We start from the raw sequence: 19,337 nt of genomic DNA on the forward strand, positions 1-19,337 counted from the left end.
GTTACTCAGAAGAAAGCTGTAGTGGAAGGATCTGGAATCATTAAGACAGATAGTGGCTAAGATTAGTTTACCCAGAGGAGGCATCAGAGATCAATTTCTATTGATCTTTTATTGATTTTTATTGATTGAGCCACCCAGGCAATCCCAGAATATTAAGTATTTTTTAAGCCAAGTATTAACTTAAATAATAAGTTGAGTTAAAAATTCTGTTTAAAAAAAAAAAATTCTGTTTAACTTGGGGCACCTGGGTGGCTCAGTCGGTTAAGCATCTGCCTTTGGCTTAGGTCATGATCCCAGGGTCCTGGGATCGAGTCCCCTGTTGGACTCCCTGCTCAGCGGGGAATCTGCTTCTCCCTCTACCCCTCCCCCTTGCTTGTGCGCTCTCTCTCTCTCTTATACTCTCTCTCTCTCAAATAAATAAATAAAGTCTTTTTAAAAATTCTATTTAACTTAATATTCCTCAACCTCTGCTGCTTCCTCCGCGGATCCACCAACACACAGCATAAATAACTTAATATCTACTATGGAGAAAATTGAGGATCTTGTCAACCTAGGGAGATAATCCAACGAGAGAGAAGAGATGATGGAAAGCATAAAACCAAATGAGATCCTTCACAAGATGCTCCAGATAAAACAACATAGCTCAGAAAAGAGAAATGTTAACAAATCTGGAAACTAATGCATCACAATATCAGAGCCAATTTCTTTTTTTTTTGTTTGTTTATTCTTATTTTTTGTTTTTTGGTTTTTTTGAATTCTTTAATTCTTTTTTATTTTTATTTTTATTTTTTTTCTCAGAGCCAATTCTGATTATTCCTATCAAGTTAGTTTTTGGAAAGTGACAATTGTAAACTAGCTGACAGAGAAGATCAGAGGGGACTGATATGTCTCTTTTCTAAACAAAACTCCAATATGATAACCTTCTTGGGGTATCTTCCTTTTAATATTTTAATGTGTAAAGATTCCTGAGATTATAAATTTGGCTTTTGTGGAGGAAATGTTTTCATTAATATCTGTTTATTTTCCTTTTTAGACAACCTATTTGTAAAATACATAATATGTGTGCTGGAGGTCAAATAAGAAGCCAAATATTTTAAAATTTTTCTTGGCAAGGGCAATCTTGGTGGCTCAGTTGGTTAAATCTGCCTTCGGCTCAGGTCATGATCTCAGAGTCCTGGGATCGAGCCCCACATCGGGCTCCTTGCTCAGTGGGGAGTCTGCTTCTCCCTCTCCGTCCTTCTGCCTCTTCCCCTGCTCTGCACTCTCAAATAAATAAATAAAAGCTTAAAAATAAAATAAAAACAGTATTTTTCTTGGCAATGTGTGGGTGTCTTATATATGGTTTTTTTCAGAGTTCTCATACACGGTTTATTCCTGGGGGGAGCCCTGGACCAGCATCCCTCTTTGTGCTCTAGGTTTTTACACTTTTCTAAGCACTTTCATGAACATCAGTACATATGAATTTCATAATAACAGTGTACTGTAACTAGGACAGGTATTGTCATGTAACAAATCAGAACATAATACTAAGAGATGATGTGACTCTGTCAGGCCCTTGAATGAGTTAGTGAAAGAGTTAATGACAGGGGCACCTGGGTGGCTCAGTTGGTTAAGCGTCTGCCTTCAGCTCAGGTCATGATCCCAGGGTCCTGGGATCATTTGCTGCATCAGGCTCCCTGCTTGGTGGGGAATCTCCCTCTACCCCTCCCCCTTGCTTATGTGCTCTCTTCTCTCTCTCATTCTCTCTCTCTCAAATAAATAAATAAAATCTTTTTTAAAATTCTATTTAACTTAATATTCCTCAATCTCTGCTTGTGCTCTCTCTCTCCCAAATAAACAAATAAAATCTTTTAAAAAAAAAGTTAATGACAGGGATTCTAGGAGTAGCTGATGAGCCACATAAAAGCCCTTTTCCTCCATACTTTTTTTCATTGCCACTCATACTGTTGTTAGCTTCCCTGAAATACAGTAATTTCTGTGTAAACGACATTATATGTAAAGGCTCCGTTTCAGGTCCAAACACTCATTTCTGTTTTTAATTTTTATTTTTCAGAGTGGGACAACAGATGGAGTTGTCAAATACGAATGTAAAAACTGCCCATTCCGTAGGCTGAACGCAATGTAACTTTACAGTGTGGACCAACCAGTGGTAGCAACCAGACTTCAGGCAGCAAGATTCAAAATAGAGTAGTTCCACAGGCGATGGCTCGATGATCTTGAGGCCAGTGGCAGGAAATCACCCTGTTGAAAGAAGCGTGTGGAATTAGCTCCAGTGAAAGCAATATGTCCTGGATGACAGGGTTTTTAATGTCCCACAATACTGAGCTGATTACTTTTTTTTTAAAGATTTTATTTATTTATTTGAGAGAGAGAATGAGATAGAGAGAGCATGAGAAGGGGGAGGGTCAGAGGGAGAAGCAGAGTCCCTGCTGAGCAGGGAGCCCGATGCGGAACTCGATCCAGGGACTCCAGGATCATGACCTGAGCCGAAGGCAGTCGCTTAACCAACTGAGCCACCCAGGCGCCCTGAGCTGATTACTTTTATTTATTTTTTTGAAAGATTCTATTTTTAAGTAATCTCTATACCCAACATGGGGCTTGAACTCACAACCCCGAGACCAAGACTCAGGTGCTCTACCGACTGAGAGCCACGCACACCTCACTGATTGCTTTTACATTTAATTCATTTGTCTCGCTACGTCTTGATTCCTCAGCAGGAAGCATTATACATTAAACTTCCACTCTGATTATTATGACTCTGGAATTTATTAAAAACTGAAACGTTTAGGAGCAGGAAGATGGCGACAGCAGAGGAGGACCCTAGGCTTGCCTCCTCCCACGAACACAACTAGAAAACTATCAAATCATCCTAAATACCCCAGAAATGGACCTGAAGACTAACAGAACAAACTCCATAACTGAAGGAGAGAAGAGGCCACATCGAGGAAACACAAAAGCAGTGAAAATATTTCCGTAAAAATCAGTGAAAGAACTTACACGTATACAAAAGGATGTAAAATATAATACACCTAAAAGGGAGGAGAGGAGAAAAGAACGGGTTCAAACTTGAATGACCATTAACTTAATGAGTGCCAGGTGATGTATGGAAATGTTGAATCAGTATATTGTACATCTGAAACTAATACTACACTGTATTTTAACTAACTGGAATTTAAATAAAAACTTAAAAAAAAATAAAAGTGTTAGAAAATGAAAAAAAAAAGACGTAGCAAATTACGATTACTTTCCTTTTCTGCATAACTTTTTATCTTCTGAGGAATTAATCTTTTTTAAAGATTTTATTTATTTATTTGAGAGAGACACAGCGAGAGAGGGAACACAAGCAGGAGGAGTGGGAGAGGGAGAAGCAGGCTTCCTGCCAAGCAGGGAGCCCGATGTGGGGCTCGATCCCAGGACTCCGGGATCATGACCTGAGCCGAAGGCAGACGCTTGACTGAGCCACCCAGGCGCCCCTCAGGAATTAATTTTTTTCCCCACACACTTTGTTTTATCAATGCTGATCAGTAATTCAACTCCAAATTCTTTACCAGTTATCCAAATTCCTCCCTGGTGCTTTCTGAGCACACATGTGGGTTTTTCACTCTCTCTGTGTATGTACACCTGTCACTGTGGAGTTACCTTCACCATCATCTTGGGGTGATATGTTAGATTGCCTTTTTCCTGATCTCAGGCTCACTTCCTTTTTTTTTTTTTTTTTTTTGGTGTCCTTCCCTATTTTGATAAATACCTCCTTCACAGCTTTCTATGAAAGGAAACTTGCCTATCTGAAATATCTTTATTTTATGCTCGCCCTATAATCACTTCTGTTATCATATGACCAGGAGCTCTGAGAGACCCTCCCTCTGCATAACTAGACCCTGAGTAAGACACGGTCCCCGGTGCCTGGATGGGTCAGTTGGTTAAGCATCCGACTCTTGATTTCTGCTCAGGTCATGATCTTGGTTCTTGAGATCAAACCCCACCTCAGGCTCCTTGCTCAGCGGGGAGTCTGCTTGGGATTTTCTCTCCCTTTGTCCCTGCCCCCTCTCTTGCTCTCTCTAAAATAAGTAAATAAATCTTTAAAAAAAAAAAAAAGGACACAATCCATGAGGCATTGTTGGTTTTATAGGAGGTATAAGAGGTCTTCAGTTGACTCACTCTCACAAATAGACCAACAAACCTGCTGTTCTCCAAGTATCTGGGTGCATTGTAAGGTAAGGCTACACAGGGCAGAAACTAAACCAGAACCAGCGTTGGAGCAGCAGGGAGTCAGAGCACTTTACACATCCTTCTGTTTCCTATGTCATTAAAAATGTTCTTTAGTGAAAAGGGCGTTTATTTTGACTCTGCATGCGAGGTATACAGTAACTGTTAGCACGGTTTGGTGCCACTGTTTCGAGTCAGGGGAAGGCACCAGCAGTCCTACCCACCATCGCTTTTGCATCCTCAGCACAAAATATCAACACGATTGTCACAGGATAACCATGACATTGAAAAAAAGGTATTCAGTATTTTGAGTATTTCAGCACCATGGAAGTTTGTTGTGCTTCGCTACTCACTGCCCATCTCAAGCCAAGTAAGTGGATGCTTCAGACAATCACTCAGAGAGTGAACATGTGTTCTCTAGAGTTTGGAAGACAGGTACCTGTCTCATTTTACTTAAAAACAAAAATCTAGGGGCGCCTTGGTGGTTTAGTCGGTTAAGCGTCCGACGCTTGATTTCGGCTCAGGTCATGATCTCAGGGTCGTGAGATTGGGCTCCGTGCTGGGCGTGGAACAGGCTTAGGATTCTCTCTCTCCTTCTCTCCCTTCCTCTCTCTCCTTCTGTCCCTCCCCCTGCTCTTTTTCTCTCTCTCTGTCTCTCAAAATAAATAAATAAAAAATAAAAGCAAAAATTTAAAGGTGAGAGATCCAATTATGTTCCTGTTTGTTCTCAGCTCCATTTCATTCTCCAGTGGAATGGAAATGGAGTGCCTATCCTCGCGCTCTGCTCTGTTTTGCAGAGGACTGGACCTCTACAAATTGCATTTCCTGGAATCCCTGGGCAGCTGGCTTCTAGTTGTGTTTGACCAAATAGGGGAAGCACTGGGGGAGGTTGGAAGGCAGGAAAAGAGGAGAAGCCATTGTTCTATCTCTGTTTCTGGAAGCCTCTCCTGTAGCAATGCAAGGCTGCAGGCTACAGCCTTGGGCAGTTTCAGCAGCAGAAATTCGGGGTTTTGGCAATAACTGCTGGCAGGGAGTGTGTTCTGTGCTCAGGATCTCCCAGCCCTGGGTATGGGACAACTGCTTGCAAACACTGAACTTTGGGGTGCCCTCCCTTCTCATTTTGCTCAGTGAGCTCTTCAAATATTTTCATAACAAATCCTCTTCCTAGATTTGCTGTGTTTGAACTACCTAGTGTGGTTTCGGCTTTCCTGTCTGCACCCCGACTGATAGAGTATTTGGAATGGGCTAGTGTCTGGACGGACGCCTGGTTGGCTCCATCGGTTAAGTGTCTGCCTTCAGCTCAGGTCATGGTCCCAGGGTCCTGGGATTGAGTCCCGCTCAGCGGGGAGTCTGCTTCTCCCTCTGCCTGCCGCTCCCCCGCTTGTGCTCTCTCTCTCTCTCTGTCAAATAAATAACTAAAATCTTTTAAAAAGAAATGAGCTAATGTGGCTGAACAGAGACAGAGGGCTCTGTTGACAACTGTCAAGGCATTGGTCCAGAATTAATCTGCTCAATACCAATCTAGTAAGTGTGTCAGGTTAGTGGGTAGACATAGAGGTTTTTCTGTTTTTAATAGGGGAAAGTAAGTATTTTTTATTTATTTATGAGAGAGAGAGAGCATGAGCAGGGGAGGCGGGGGGCAGAGGAAGAGGGAGAAGCAGACTCCCTTCTGAGCAGGGAGCCCTATGCGGGGCTCAATCCCAGGACCCGAAGACCATGACCCAAGCCAAAGGCAGACGCTTAACCAACAGAGCCACCCAGGCACCCCTATGTAGAGGTTTTTAAGTGTGTTTCCCTTCCTTTGTCTTTCTTTTATTAAAGAAGACAGTATAATATGGGAATAGACTTAACAGCATGACTTCTGGTAATACATATGCTTTTCGAGCCTGCTCCTCCACATTACATCCCACTAGGAGTTATATAAATGGATAGGCTGACTGTTGAGGGAAAGTGAGTCATGCTTGGTTTAGAAGGCTCTATTTAGGAGAGCAAACTTCAGCTCCTGACAAGGAGCCCCAGAGAACGTACCTGCACCTTGAAAGCCACAGAATTATAACCTCAGGAACAACAGTAATTGAGATGTGAATTTTTACTGTTTATAAAATTTAGGTTTTTTTTTTTTTTTTTTTTTTTTAAAGATTTTATTTATTTATTTGACAGAGAGAAACACAGCGAGAGAGGGAACACAAGCAGGGGGAGTGGGAGAGGGAGAAGCAGGCTCCCCGCAGAGCAGGGAGCCTGATGCGGGACTCGATCCCAGGACCCTGGGATCATGACCCGAGCTGAAGGCAGTCGCTTAACCAACTGAGCCACCCAGGCGCCCAAAATTTAGGTTTTAATTATTTACTTAACAGGTATTTATAGAGCACCTATCACGTGCCAGGTATTGTTTTAGGAACTTATAACACAAGGAGAAAACAAGTGCCCCAAATCCCCACATTCTGGTGAACATGGAGCTTTTCCTGCATTTGAAGCTTCTGAAAAAAACACAGCACTTTGCTATAATTAGACAAATCCAGGGGCTCCTGTTTGGTTCAGTTGGAAGAGCATGTGACTCTTGATCTCAGGTTTGTAAGTTCAAGCCCCACATTGGGTGTGGAGATTACTTAAAAATAAAATCTTAAAAAAAAAAAAATCCAATGCCAGATTTTAAAGGTCTGTTATCTTGTAATCTTTTCTTAAACATTCTGGTCAGCTCCTCAAATTCTGGTAAGAGTTGTTTGGTTTCAATCCTCCCTGCCCCACAAAAGCAGAAACACTGATGATGTGTTTTCACATAGGCTGGTGAAAAGTGCTTATTGTTACAGATGCTGGTAGCTTCTGTTTGAGGAATTACTACAACATGAATCCCCTGAGATCAATCATTTTTTAAAGATTTTATTTATTTATTTATTTGACAGAGAGAGACACAGCGAGAGAGGGAACACAAGCAGGGGGAGTGGGAGAGGGAGAAGCAGGACCCTGGGATCATGACCTGAGCTGAAGGCAGAGGCTTAACGACTGAGCCGCCCAGGCGCCCCATTTTTTTAAAGTAATCTCTATACTCAATATGGGGCTCGAACTCACAACCCTGAGATCAAGAGTCGCACGCTCTACTGACTGAGCCAGCCAGGTGTCCCCCACCTCCACCCCGGCTGAGACCATTTTATAGAGACTACCCCAGTGGTTTGATGATCATGTGGAGAAGGAAAACTTTGAGGAAAGGAGGAAAAATCCTTCAAAAACTCATTCACTGCTGAAATGTCCCTATCTGGTTCCCTGAGAAAGTTTCCTGCTTTAGTAATGGGAGAGGCCCTGGGTTGCTAGACGGAATGCAAATGCACGGATCTGCTAACCCATGAGGATGCCTGCATAATTTCCCTTGACTCTGGAACACATCCTTTCTGGTTAGAATTGGGCTGTGCTGCTCAGTGGTTCTGAAGGTGGTCCCTGGACCAGCAGAATCAGTTCCTTGGGAAAAAGTCTGACATGCACATTCTCGGGCCTCACCCCAGGTTTAGCATCTGTGGGGAAGGGGGGTGCAGAACGCAGCGATCTGTAGTTTAGCAAACCCTCCAGGTAATTCCAATGCCCCCTGAAGTAGGGAGCTGCTGGTACAAAGCAGATGTTTCAAATGCCCCTGACACAGTCTCCCCTGTTTTTCTAAGGTCCCCGTGATGACCCCAAAATGCATGTGGCTATGTAGGCATCATTTACATTTATTAAGAGAAAATGTTTGGTTTTTTTAATAAGAAACTTTTTTTTTACTTGTATCAGTTCAAGAATTTCACCGCTAGCAATGCATTACGAATGTCCCCAGCCATCCCTCTTGATCATGGTCTCCGATCCAAAAGCCATCAGAAGAGAATTACAGTTCTAGTCCACTATTTCTAGCTGTGGTGTCCAGGTGGCTCTGGTCTGCTTTGAACACTCTAACTTTTTCAAAGTAAATGCTTTGAGCCTCCAGGGACACTCCACTAAGAGCATGGAGGGGGTGCCAAGAGGCGGGCAGGCGGGTGGCAGAGACTCCCCTCTGCCTTGCTAGCACCCTATCTGCTCCTGAGAGCCGGGTGTGAGCGTTTCAACTGCCGCAACTTCAATATCCTCTGTTAGAGCTAGAATTACTGTGGCGCGGGCACCAGGCTTGCCCTCCAACAGACCCTCATTAAAGAACTGAAAGTGGGTGCATTCCAATTATAAGACCTTGAAAGGGTCTTGTATTGCTATTTTCATCATTGCCGTTTCCTGGGGAAGAGGGGGCAATTTGCACACCTGCTTGCCTTCCTTGGACGGGATAGCTGTTTGTCAGACTCCCTCTCCTGATAGGAGCTCTGATTCCCCATCACCGATGGTTCCGTGGTAGGGGAGACAATTTTAAAAGGCCTGAGGAAAAGAAAACATCCACAGAGTGCACCTGGGTGGCTCAGTCAGTTGGGCCTCTGCCTTTGGCTCAGGTCATGATCTCAGGGTCCTGGGATCGAGCCCCACATCGGGCTCCCTGCTCAGCGGGGAGTCTGCTTCTCCCTCTCCCACTCCCCCTGTTTGTGTTCCCTCTCTCGCTGTGTCTCTCTCTCTCTGATAAATAAATAAACAAACAAATAAATAAATATCTTTTAAAAAACATCCACAGAAACTCATTTCATGTGGTTGGGTTTTTTAATAATTTATTTATTGTTATTTTCCTCTTTGTTCTTTATGTATGTTTTTAAAGTCTTCTACAATTAAATGAAATATATTAAAGGGAATGAAAACTTTATGTTAAAGGCATTTGTTACATGTTGATAGATTTAAATGAGGCCACTTGTAGGAAATACTGCATTTACGAAAGGACAGGTGTTTTGCTCCTTGGTGAGAATATATTTAAAAGCAAGGAAGTGCTGTTACCACAATAAAAATAAATAAATACCCGGCAAATTCCCTGTGGTTGGGAGAGGAGGAGGGTAACAGTGATATAAATGTGATTTTTTCAGTGTCCATGGACTCACTGATTCACATCAGTGTAGTAATTGCTCAGTCATCCTGTGAATAAATGAACTTACAGTTTTGTAATGATTCTGTTGCCCTAGTGAGGACCACTTCAAAGGGTGTGTTAAAGCAAAGAAAATATGTCCCAGATTCCTGCTTTGCTATTAGGGTTAAAAATAGATTGGAGTCACAACAATGTGGACATACTGAACACTACTGAACATTTAAAAGTAATACAGATGAAGCCGACTCTGTGCTGAGTGCTGAGCCCCATGCGGGGCTTGATCTCACAACCCTGAGCTCATGACCTGAGCCGAAATCAAGAGTTGGAGGCTTAACTAAGCCATCCAGGCACCCCAAACACACAATTTTGAAAAATAAAAAAATTTAAAAAGAAACTAATGAAATGGTAAGCAAACACAATAAAGAAAAACAACAGGGACGCCTGGGTGGCTCAGCCCGTTGGGTGTCTACTTTTGGCTCAAGTCATGATCCTGGAGTCCCGGGATCGAGCCCCACATCGGGCTCCCTGCTCGGCAGGGAGTCTGCTTCTCCCTCTGACCCTCCTCCCTCTCATGCTCTCTGTCTCTCATTCTCTCTCTCTCAAATAAATAAATAAAATCGTTAAAAAGAAAAAGAAAAAGAAAAACAGAGTCAAAATTGGTTCTTTAAAAGGACTAATAAAATTGATAAAATTCTGAGGGCGCCTGGCTGGCACAGTTGGATCATGTGACTCTTGATCTTGGGGTTTTAAGTTTGAGCCCCACACTGGGTGTAGAGATTACTTAAAAAATAAAATCTTTAAAAATTTTTTGATAAAACTCTGGAAAGACTGTTATTATTTTAAAAAGATAAGGCACACATTCTGATTTTAGGAATGAAAACATATGACATTCCTATTTATTTCAAAAGCTCTAAAAATATAATAAGAGAATCTCACACTTGTTAGAATGACTATTATCAGAAAGACAAGACAGGGGCACCTGGGTGGCTCAGTCGGTTAAGCGGCTGCTTTCAGCTCAGGTCATGTTCCTGGGGTGCTGGGATCGAGTCCTGCATTGGGCTCCCTGCTCAGTGGGGAGCCTGCTTCTCCCTCACAATGTCTCCCAACTTGTGCTCTCACTCTCTCTCTCTCTCTCTGTCAAATAAATAAATACTCTTAAAAAAATAATTTAAAAAAACCAAAAAGACAAGACATAACAAGCATTGACGAGAATGTGGAGCAAAGGGAACCCTTAAGCACTGTTGGCGGGAATGTAAATTGGTGCAGGTGCTGTGAAAACAGTATAAAGGTTCCTCAAAAATTAGCAAATAGAACTACCATATGTTGCAGCAATTCCACTTCTAGGTATATATCTGAAGGAAACAAAATCACTATCTCCAAGAAATATCTGCATCCTTATGTTCATTGCAGCATTATTCATGATAGCCAAGACATGGAAACAACCACCGATGAATGGATAAAGAAAATGTGATATGTATATATGTATAAAATGGCATAATATTCAGCCATAAGAAAAGAAAGAGGGGCGCCTGGGTGGCTCAGTTGTTAAGTGTCTGCCTTCGGCTCAGGTCATGATCCCAGGGTTCTGGGTTCGAGCCCGACATCGGGCTCCCTGCTCTGCGGGAAGCCTGCTTCTCCCTCTCCCACTCCTCCTGCTTGTGTTCCCTCTCTCGCTATGTCTCTCTCTGTGAAATAAATAAAATCTTTAAAAAAAAAAAAAGAAAGAAAAGAAAGAAATCCTGTCATTTGCAACAACATAGATGGACCTTGAAGGCATTATGCTAAGTGAAATAAGTCAAAGAAAGACAAACACTGTATGATCTTACATGTGTAATCTAAAAAAGTCAAACTTAGAGAAATGGAGTAGAATGGTGTTTGCCAGGGGTTACGGGTGGGGAGTGAAATGAGGAGATCTTGGTCAAAGGGTACAAACTTTCAGTCATAAGATGAATAAGTTCCAGGGATCTAATGTGCAACATGGTGACTATGGTTAACAATACTGTGTTGTATCCTTGAAAGTTGCTTTAAGAGTGGAAATTTAGGGGCGCCTGGGGGCCTCAGTCAGTTAAGCGTCTGCCTTAGGCTCAGGTCATGATCCCAGAGTCCTGAGATCGAGCCTTCATCCGGCTCCCTGCTCAGCGGGGAGTTGGCTTCTCCCTCTCCTTCTGCCTCTGCCCCTCCCCCTGCTCATGTCTCTCTTGTTTGCTCATGCTCTCTCTCTCTCAAAAAAATAAAATCTAAAAAAAAAAAAAAAGAGTAGAACTTTAACGTTCCCACCATAGCAACAACAACAACAAAATGAAATGGTAATTATGCGAGGTGAAGGATGTAACTAAACATTTTGCAATATATATATGATTCAAATCATCACATTGTACACCTTAAACTTACATGATATTATATGTCAATTATAGCTCAATAAAGCTAAAAAAAATAAGAGATTATGTAAATCCTTACCCTGATAAATTTGAAACATATAAAAATGAAAAATTTCCTACAAAATCACAACATTTCAATAATATCTGAGGAAGGAAAAAATCTGAAGAGTTATATACGTATTTTTATTTATTTATTTATTTATTTATTTTTAAAGATTTTATTTATCCATTCATGAGAGACAGAGAGAGAGAGGCAGAGGGAGAAGCAGGCTCCCAAGGAGCAGAGAGCCCGATGCGGGACTCGATCCCAGGACCCCAGGATCACGACCCGAGCCGAAGGCAGACGCTCAACCATCTGAGCCACCCAGGTGCCCGAGTTATATACGTATTTTTAATCAACTCTAAGTAAGACCTTGTCACAAAGGATAAAACAGAGATTGGATTACTATTAATATAACAGCAGCTGCAGACTTAAAATATAAACAAACACTGAGCCATAATGCTACTCACTCAGTCCTTAGTCCAGGAGGATTCTGATAAAACAGTAGCAGAAGGCACCCCCCCAATCACCTCTGACTTCGCGCTGTCACCAAGTCTAAAATGTGAAGGATGAAGTCATGTTCCTCTTTCTGACAGCAGATAGAGCCATTGAGACATGTACAACGTGCCAACCGCAAAAAGCTAAAGGCATCTTAGACATTCTTCTATGATGATTTAACAGTCGAATGCAAGGGGTTTCTGTGATGGAAACTGGCAGAGTTCCTGACTCTAATGTGCCAGACCCAGTAGGAATTTTCAATCCTGGTAGGTCCAGCTCCTAGGCACCCGAAAGCTGGGGTACATTGTACATCCTGCTGAGAAGGAGGGGTTTTGCTTAGGTTTCAGGATCTGCACCGGAAGAGAACTTAAAAGTAGAAGCTACCTTCATGCCTGTGACATCTGTGAGTAGAGATCATCTCTCACTCCTATCCAGGAGAGACATGAACATGAGGTTCACCAGGGAGCCTGTCCGCAGGCAGGAAAAAGTCAGCAGAGAGGCTCAAATGGCCAGATGAAAATACAACTTTTTTTTTTTTGAGAGGGACAGAGAGAGAAAGAGAGCACAAGGGGGGGGGGGGGGGGGGCAGGGGCAGAGGGAGAAGCAGGCTCCCCACTGAGCAGGGAGCCCGAGGCGGAGCTCAATCCCAGGACCCTGAGATCATGACCTGAGCAGAAGGCAGACTGAGCCACCAGGAGCCCTGCCCCTGTAACTTTTTAATTAAAGAGAAATGTTCCCACCACACCCCCCCAGCGGTGCTTCAAACCATCCTTGGGATGAGGGCAAAAGTATGCAGAAGAGAGTGAAAATATCTGCTTTAACAGAGGAAAAATCATCTTCTGATCAAAACACCTGTGTCTGTGCTGGTTAGAATTCAAGATCTATGTATCTAAAGGTCACATTCAGGTTTTATTTTGTTTTGTTGTTTTCCTTTTTATAATCCATTTTGTTACTTCATTCATTATTAACAGAATAGTGGTACGTGACCTGATTTTAAGAACACCCTTACCCAACACACACACACACAGTATTGGTAAAAATTAAACATTACTTTATGACCACGGGTGGTAATCATAGTTCTCTGGCACTGACTAGAAACACAATATCCATAGTATTTTTTTTTAAAGCAGTAAAGTTACCGATATTGAACACTTTCTAGTGGTGAGTCCAGAAAAGTTTTAAAAAATTAGATCATCTTTTCATCTGTAACACTTTGTGCAGTGAACATCATGATGCCCATTATACAGATGAGCATCCGTAAGATAAAGTCTTAGAAAACCTGAACTTTTTTTTTTTTTAAGATTTTATTTACTTATTTGACAGAGAGAGAGGCAGCGAGAGAGGGAACACAAGCAGGGGGAGTGGGAGAGGGAGAAGCAGGCTTCCCGCGGAGCAGGGAGCCCGATGCGGGGCTCGATCCCAGGACCCTGGGATCATGATCTGAGCCGAAGGCAGACACCCAACGACTGAGCCACCCAGGTGCCCCAGAAAACCTGAACGTTTGACTTAAGTCACAAGCTAGGAAGTAGAGAAACTAAAGCCAGATCTGACTGTTAAAAATTATACTATACAAATTCGTTCTCTGAGACAACCTCTAAAATGTGTGTTTGGAAGTCAGGAAATGGGTGGTGTGGGCACTATCTTGTCTAGATTAGGGACACAATACCACATGATCTCATCCCAACTGCTTCTGTGATTAGTAGGCTCTGCCAGGAATTCTCTTTCTTAGAATTTAAAAGGGTTTGTCCATTTTTCAGATGCCATCTTCCAGCAGCTGAAGATGTATTCACCTTTTCTAATCCTGGGACCAAACACAGAAGCAGTTTATAGTGATAAAAACCTGGTTGATCTGGATGAAAGTGAGTCGTAGAGGGGGTTGTTGAGGGAATCAGAATTCCAGACAGAGACTCGGGAGCACTGTGAGCCAGGAAAGTGGTACTTAATACCATTTGAGCAGTGGTTCTCAAGGAGGGGCAGTTCCCCGCCCCCCCAGGGTCATTTGGTAATGTCTGCAGACATTTGGGGTACGTATGAGAGTGGGTATTACTGGCAGTAGGAGGGACAGGATGGGGACTAGGATGGGACAAGCAAGGCCAAGGCATGTGGAGGGGGCACTTAAAAACTCAGTAATCCAAAAAACAAAAAAACCCACCACACCTCAGTATTCCAGATAAATGTTTAGAGGGTAATTTTTAGGGGCACCTGGCTGGCTCAGTCAGTAGAGCTGGTGACTCTCGATCTAGGGGTTGTGAGTGTGAGCCCCATGTTGGTTGTAGAGATTCCTTAAAAAATAAAATCTTTAAAAAAATAAAGGGTTGGGGCGCCTGGGTGGCTCAGTCGTTAAGCGTCTGCCTTCGGCTGGGGTCATGATCCCAGGGTCCTGGGATCGAGCCCCGCATCGGGCTCCCTACTCCACGGGAAGCCTGCTTCTCCCTCTCCCGCTCCCCTTGCTTGTGTTCCCTCTCTCGCTGTGTCTCTCTCTGTCAAATAAATAAAATCTTAAAAAAAAAAAAGAACAGATTCTTAGTGGATTTATGTAAACACATATATAAAAAAAAATAAAGGGTTATTTTTTAAAGATCAAAATTAATGCAAAAAGTCTATGATGAACAAAATACAAAAATTTTAAATAAAGACAGGGTCAATAACCATGCTGAGCAGAGCCATATTGGAGCCTGAGACAGAATGGAAAATCAGAAATACCGATCCTTTCTTTATTTAAGGAATTTTATTTTTTTATTTTTATTTTTTTAAAGATTTTATTTATTTATTTATTTGACAGAGAGAGACACAGTGAGAGAGGGAACACAAGCAGGGGGAGTGGGAGAGGCAGAAGCAGGCTTCCTGCGGAGCAGGGAGCCCAATGTGGGGCTGACCTGAGCAGAAGGCAGACGCCTAACAACTGAGCCATCCAGGTGCCCCGAGTGCTGATTACTCTTAAAACAAAATTATTTTGGAGGACAACTGTACCTCTCAAAATGTAAAACATGTGTGCCATTTGAGGAAGCAGGGTTACTTCCAGAAAGCTATTTTATTTTATTTTTTAATTTATTTTTATTTTTTATTTTTTTAAAGATTTTATTTATTTATTCATGAGAGACAGAGAGAGAGACAGAGGCAGAGGGAGAAGCAGGCTCCCCGCGGAGCAGGGAGCCCGATGCGGGACTCGATCCCAGGACCCTGGGATCATGACCCGAGCCGAAGGCAGACGCTTAACCGACTGAGCCACCCAGGCGTCCCCAGAAAGCTATTTTAGACATGTGCAAAAGGATTTATGTTTCAAGTATTTTCGCTTCAGCGTACTTTGTCACGGAAATATTATAGAATGAATATGTTTTTAACAAATTAAAGTATCGGGGCGCCTGGGTGGCTCAGTCGGTTAAGCGTCTGCCTTCGGCTCAGGTCATGATCCCAGGGTCATGGGATCGAGCCCCGCATCGGGCTCCCTGCTCAGCGGGAAGCCTGCTTCTCCCTCTCCCACTCCCCCTGCTTGTGTTCCCTCTCTCACTGTCTCTCTGTCAGATAAATAAATAAAATCTTAAAAAAAAAAAAAAAAAAATTAAAGTATCTTTATGTTATGAAATTACCTTCTGACCTTGTAGAAATGAGTTAGACTTTCCAGGACTAACTGGGGATATTCATATTTGTATTTCTGGGTGTCTTAAGCTACACATAAATGCTTTTTTTTTTTTAAAGATTTTATTTATTTATTTGAGAGAGTGAGAGAGAGAGAGAGCACAAGAGGGGGGAGCGGGAGAGGGAGAAGCAGACTCCCCGCTGAGCAGGGAGCCCGATTCGGGACTCGATCCCGAGACTCCAGGATCATGACCTGAGCCGCAGGCAGCCGCCTAACCAACTGAGCCACCCAGGCGCCCCCACATAAATGCTTTTAAGAAGTAAATCAGGGGCACCTGACTGACTGTCAGTGGAGCATATGACTCTTGATCTCGGGGTTGTGAGTTCGAGCCCCACATTGGGGGTAGAGATTACTTAAAAATAAAATCTTTAAAAAAAAAAGTAAAAAGTAAGTTGAAAAAATGTTGCCTCTAACTTATCACTTGCAGCCACATGCTCTGCCTTTTCTCCTATTACAAAAGACAATCTCTCTATGTTCCTTACTAATGCCAAAATCAGCATTTGTGGACAAAATCTCATCCCCTGTGATTTAGTCCAGGCTCTTGCTGCAGCAATTCTCCCCTCTCTCCTTCTTCATCAAGTCCATGAGCATCAAAATTGTTCTCATTTCTCCCATTTTAAGTACACCTTCTCTTAAAGCTACTTTCACCATCAGCTACTGACCTGTGTCTTTAATTAATTTCCTTACAGGAAATTCCTCGGATGAGTACAGTATTTCTTGCTCATATTCCAGTCCAATGTGAACATTCTTGGTTAGGTGGCTTTCCATAACATCTAGACCTTGACTTCTTCCATCATACATGCTGCCATTTTCTAGGTCTTAAGAGTCTTCTCCACTCAATCCATAGATTTGGAAAAGAGAGAGAGGATTGTGCCAGAACCGGAAGTGGTGCCCATCACTTCCACTCACATTGCATTGGCCAGAAGTCAGTTCTATGGTCATCCTTAACTGCAGAAAAGCTGTGTGCTCCACAGGAAGAAGGCAACACAGATACCGGTGAATATTAACACCAGGTTTCTTATCCCCACTATCCAGGCTACTTTAAAAAGGGCAAGACTCAGGGCACCTGGGTGGCTCAGTCGGTTAAGCGGCTGCCTTTGGCTCAAGTCATGATCTCAGGGTCTTGGGATCCAGCCTGGCATCAGGCTCCCTGCTCAATGGGGAGTCTGCTTCACCCTCTCTGTGTGCGTGCGCTCTCTCTCTCAAATAAATAAATAAAAATCTTTTTATAAATTTATAAAATTTATTTATAAATAAATTTTATTTATTTATTTGACACAGAGAGAGATAGCAAGAGAGAGAGCACAAGCAGGGGGAACAGCAGACAGGCAGAGGGAGACGGAGAAGCAGGCTCCCCGCTGAGCAGGGAGCCCGATGCAGGGCTCGATCCCAGGACCCTGGGATCATGACCTGAGCCGAAGGCAGACGCTTAACTGACTGAGCAACCCAGGCACCGTTAGATAAACAAATCTTAAAAAAAAAGGGGGGTGGCGGCAAGACTCTGGTGTTAGCAACAGTTTTCCATACTTTTGCACAATCTGGAGTCATCTGATCCCTCAACTTTCTGTCTATCCTTTAGTACCCTCTTATTGCACTTCCTTCCTTAGCCATGGTCCATAATTACAATCACTCTTGCAAATACTTAAATTTGGCCTTCCTCTTTTAGTCATTTCCACTCATAAAAATCCATCCCTCCAGATCACACTGTAATCTCACCAATCCAGCAGTCTATGTTAGTCACATTTATTGTGGGACAATTAGAACTTATGTTTGTCCCAATGTGAAGCTATATAAAATAGGCATCAATTATTTTTTATTATTGGGATGCTTGGGTGGCTCAGTTGCTTCAAGTGTCTGATTCTTGGTTTCAGTTCAGGTCATGATCTCAGCCCTGCATTGGGCTCCCAGCTCAGCGCGGAGTCTGCTTGTCCCTCTCCCTCTGCTCTTCCCCCCTGTTCACTCTTTCTCCCTCTTTCTCAAATAAATAAATAAAATCTTTTTAAAAAATTATTTTATATTGTTGGCAGGAATACTACTTTTTATTATAACCTCAGTCTATAGAAAATTTAAGGAATATAAGAAAAAGTTATGTGACATCAGGAGAAAATAATCAGAAAAATCTAAAATATGAGACTTTCTGGAGGATCCAGTCTCTGCAGCATTTCAATGTCATGAAAGAAAGACTGTTCTAGATTAAACAGGAGACATAAGGGTATTACAAACAAATGCAATACATGGTTTTAGATGGGATACTGGATTGGGTGATGGAGCTGCTGGACCAGAGATTCTAAGCAAGACCAAGCTCTAAGAAATGACTAATCGGGGGTGGGGTGGGAGGGATGGGGTGACTGGGTGATAGACACTGGGGAGGGTATGTGCTCTGGTAAGCACTATGAATTGTGCAAGACTATTGAATCTCAGATCTGTACCTCTGAAACAAATAATGCAATATATGTTAAGAAAAAAAGAAGAAGAAGAAGAAGGTAGCAGGAGGGGAAGAATGAAGGGGGGGAAATCGGAGGGGTAGACGAACCATGAGAGACGATGGACTCTGAAAAACAAACTGAGGGTTCTAGAGGGGAGGGGGGTGGGAGGATGGGTTAGCCTGGTGGTGGGTATTGAGGAGGGCACATTCTGCATGGAGCACTGGGTGTTATGCACAAACAATGAATCATGGAACACTACATCTAAAACTAATGATGTAATATATGGGCATTAACATAAGAATAAAAAAAATTTCTTTTTTATCTAAAAAGAAATGACTAATCTTCAAGAATGAAGAGTAGTCTGATTTCTCATTTTTTCCTGACTCACTAAAAATAGTATTTCATATAAGTTAGAATAGTTATTGAAAAATCAATGGACTCTTGCAGCTTCCATGAAGCACTCCATTTCTTGGGCAACTCAAACAGACACAGGCAGAATACTCATCTATTAAGCCTTGCAATCCACCTTAGGAGATATGTACTTATTCCCCCCCACAAACACTGGCCACCATCTACCCTGAGATTGTTTTTTTTTTTCTTTTCCCTCATCTGGTTATCTGTTTCCCTGAATATATCTTCTTTATTGTTATATACTTAAGTTTTATGATTGTATATAGCAATTCATTTTGTTTAGTTTTACAGCATCTCATTTTTTTTTAAGATTTTTATTTATTTATTTGACAGAGAGAGACACAGCAAGAGAGGGAACACAAGCAGGGGGAGTGGGAGAGGGAGAAGCAGGCTCCCCACTGAGCAGGGAGCCCGATATGGGGCTCAATCCCAGGACCCTGGGATCATGACCTGAGCCGAAGGCAGACGCTTAATGGACTGAGCCACCGAGGTGCTCCTGGAAGGAGCTTTAAAAGATACTGGCCCCTGGGGCACCTGGGTGGCTCAGTTAGTTAAGCGTCTCTGACTCTTGATTTCGGCTCAGGTCATGATCTCAGGGTTGTGAGATTTGAGCCCCATGTCAGGCTCCCTGCTCAGTGGGGAGTCTGCTTGAGATTCTCTCCCTCTTCCTCTGCCCCTTTCCCTGCTCGTGCTCTCTCTCGCTCTCTGAAATAAATAATCTTTAAAAAAAATTTTACCTCTGGCTGGCTCAGTTGGTAGAGCATGCAACTCTTGATCTTGGGGTGGTGAGTTC

Source organism: Neomonachus schauinslandi, chromosome 5, assembly GCF_002201575.2.
Source record: "Neomonachus schauinslandi chromosome 5, ASM220157v2, whole genome shotgun sequence".
Lineage (NCBI taxonomy): Eukaryota > Metazoa > Chordata > Mammalia > Carnivora > Phocidae > Neomonachus > Neomonachus schauinslandi.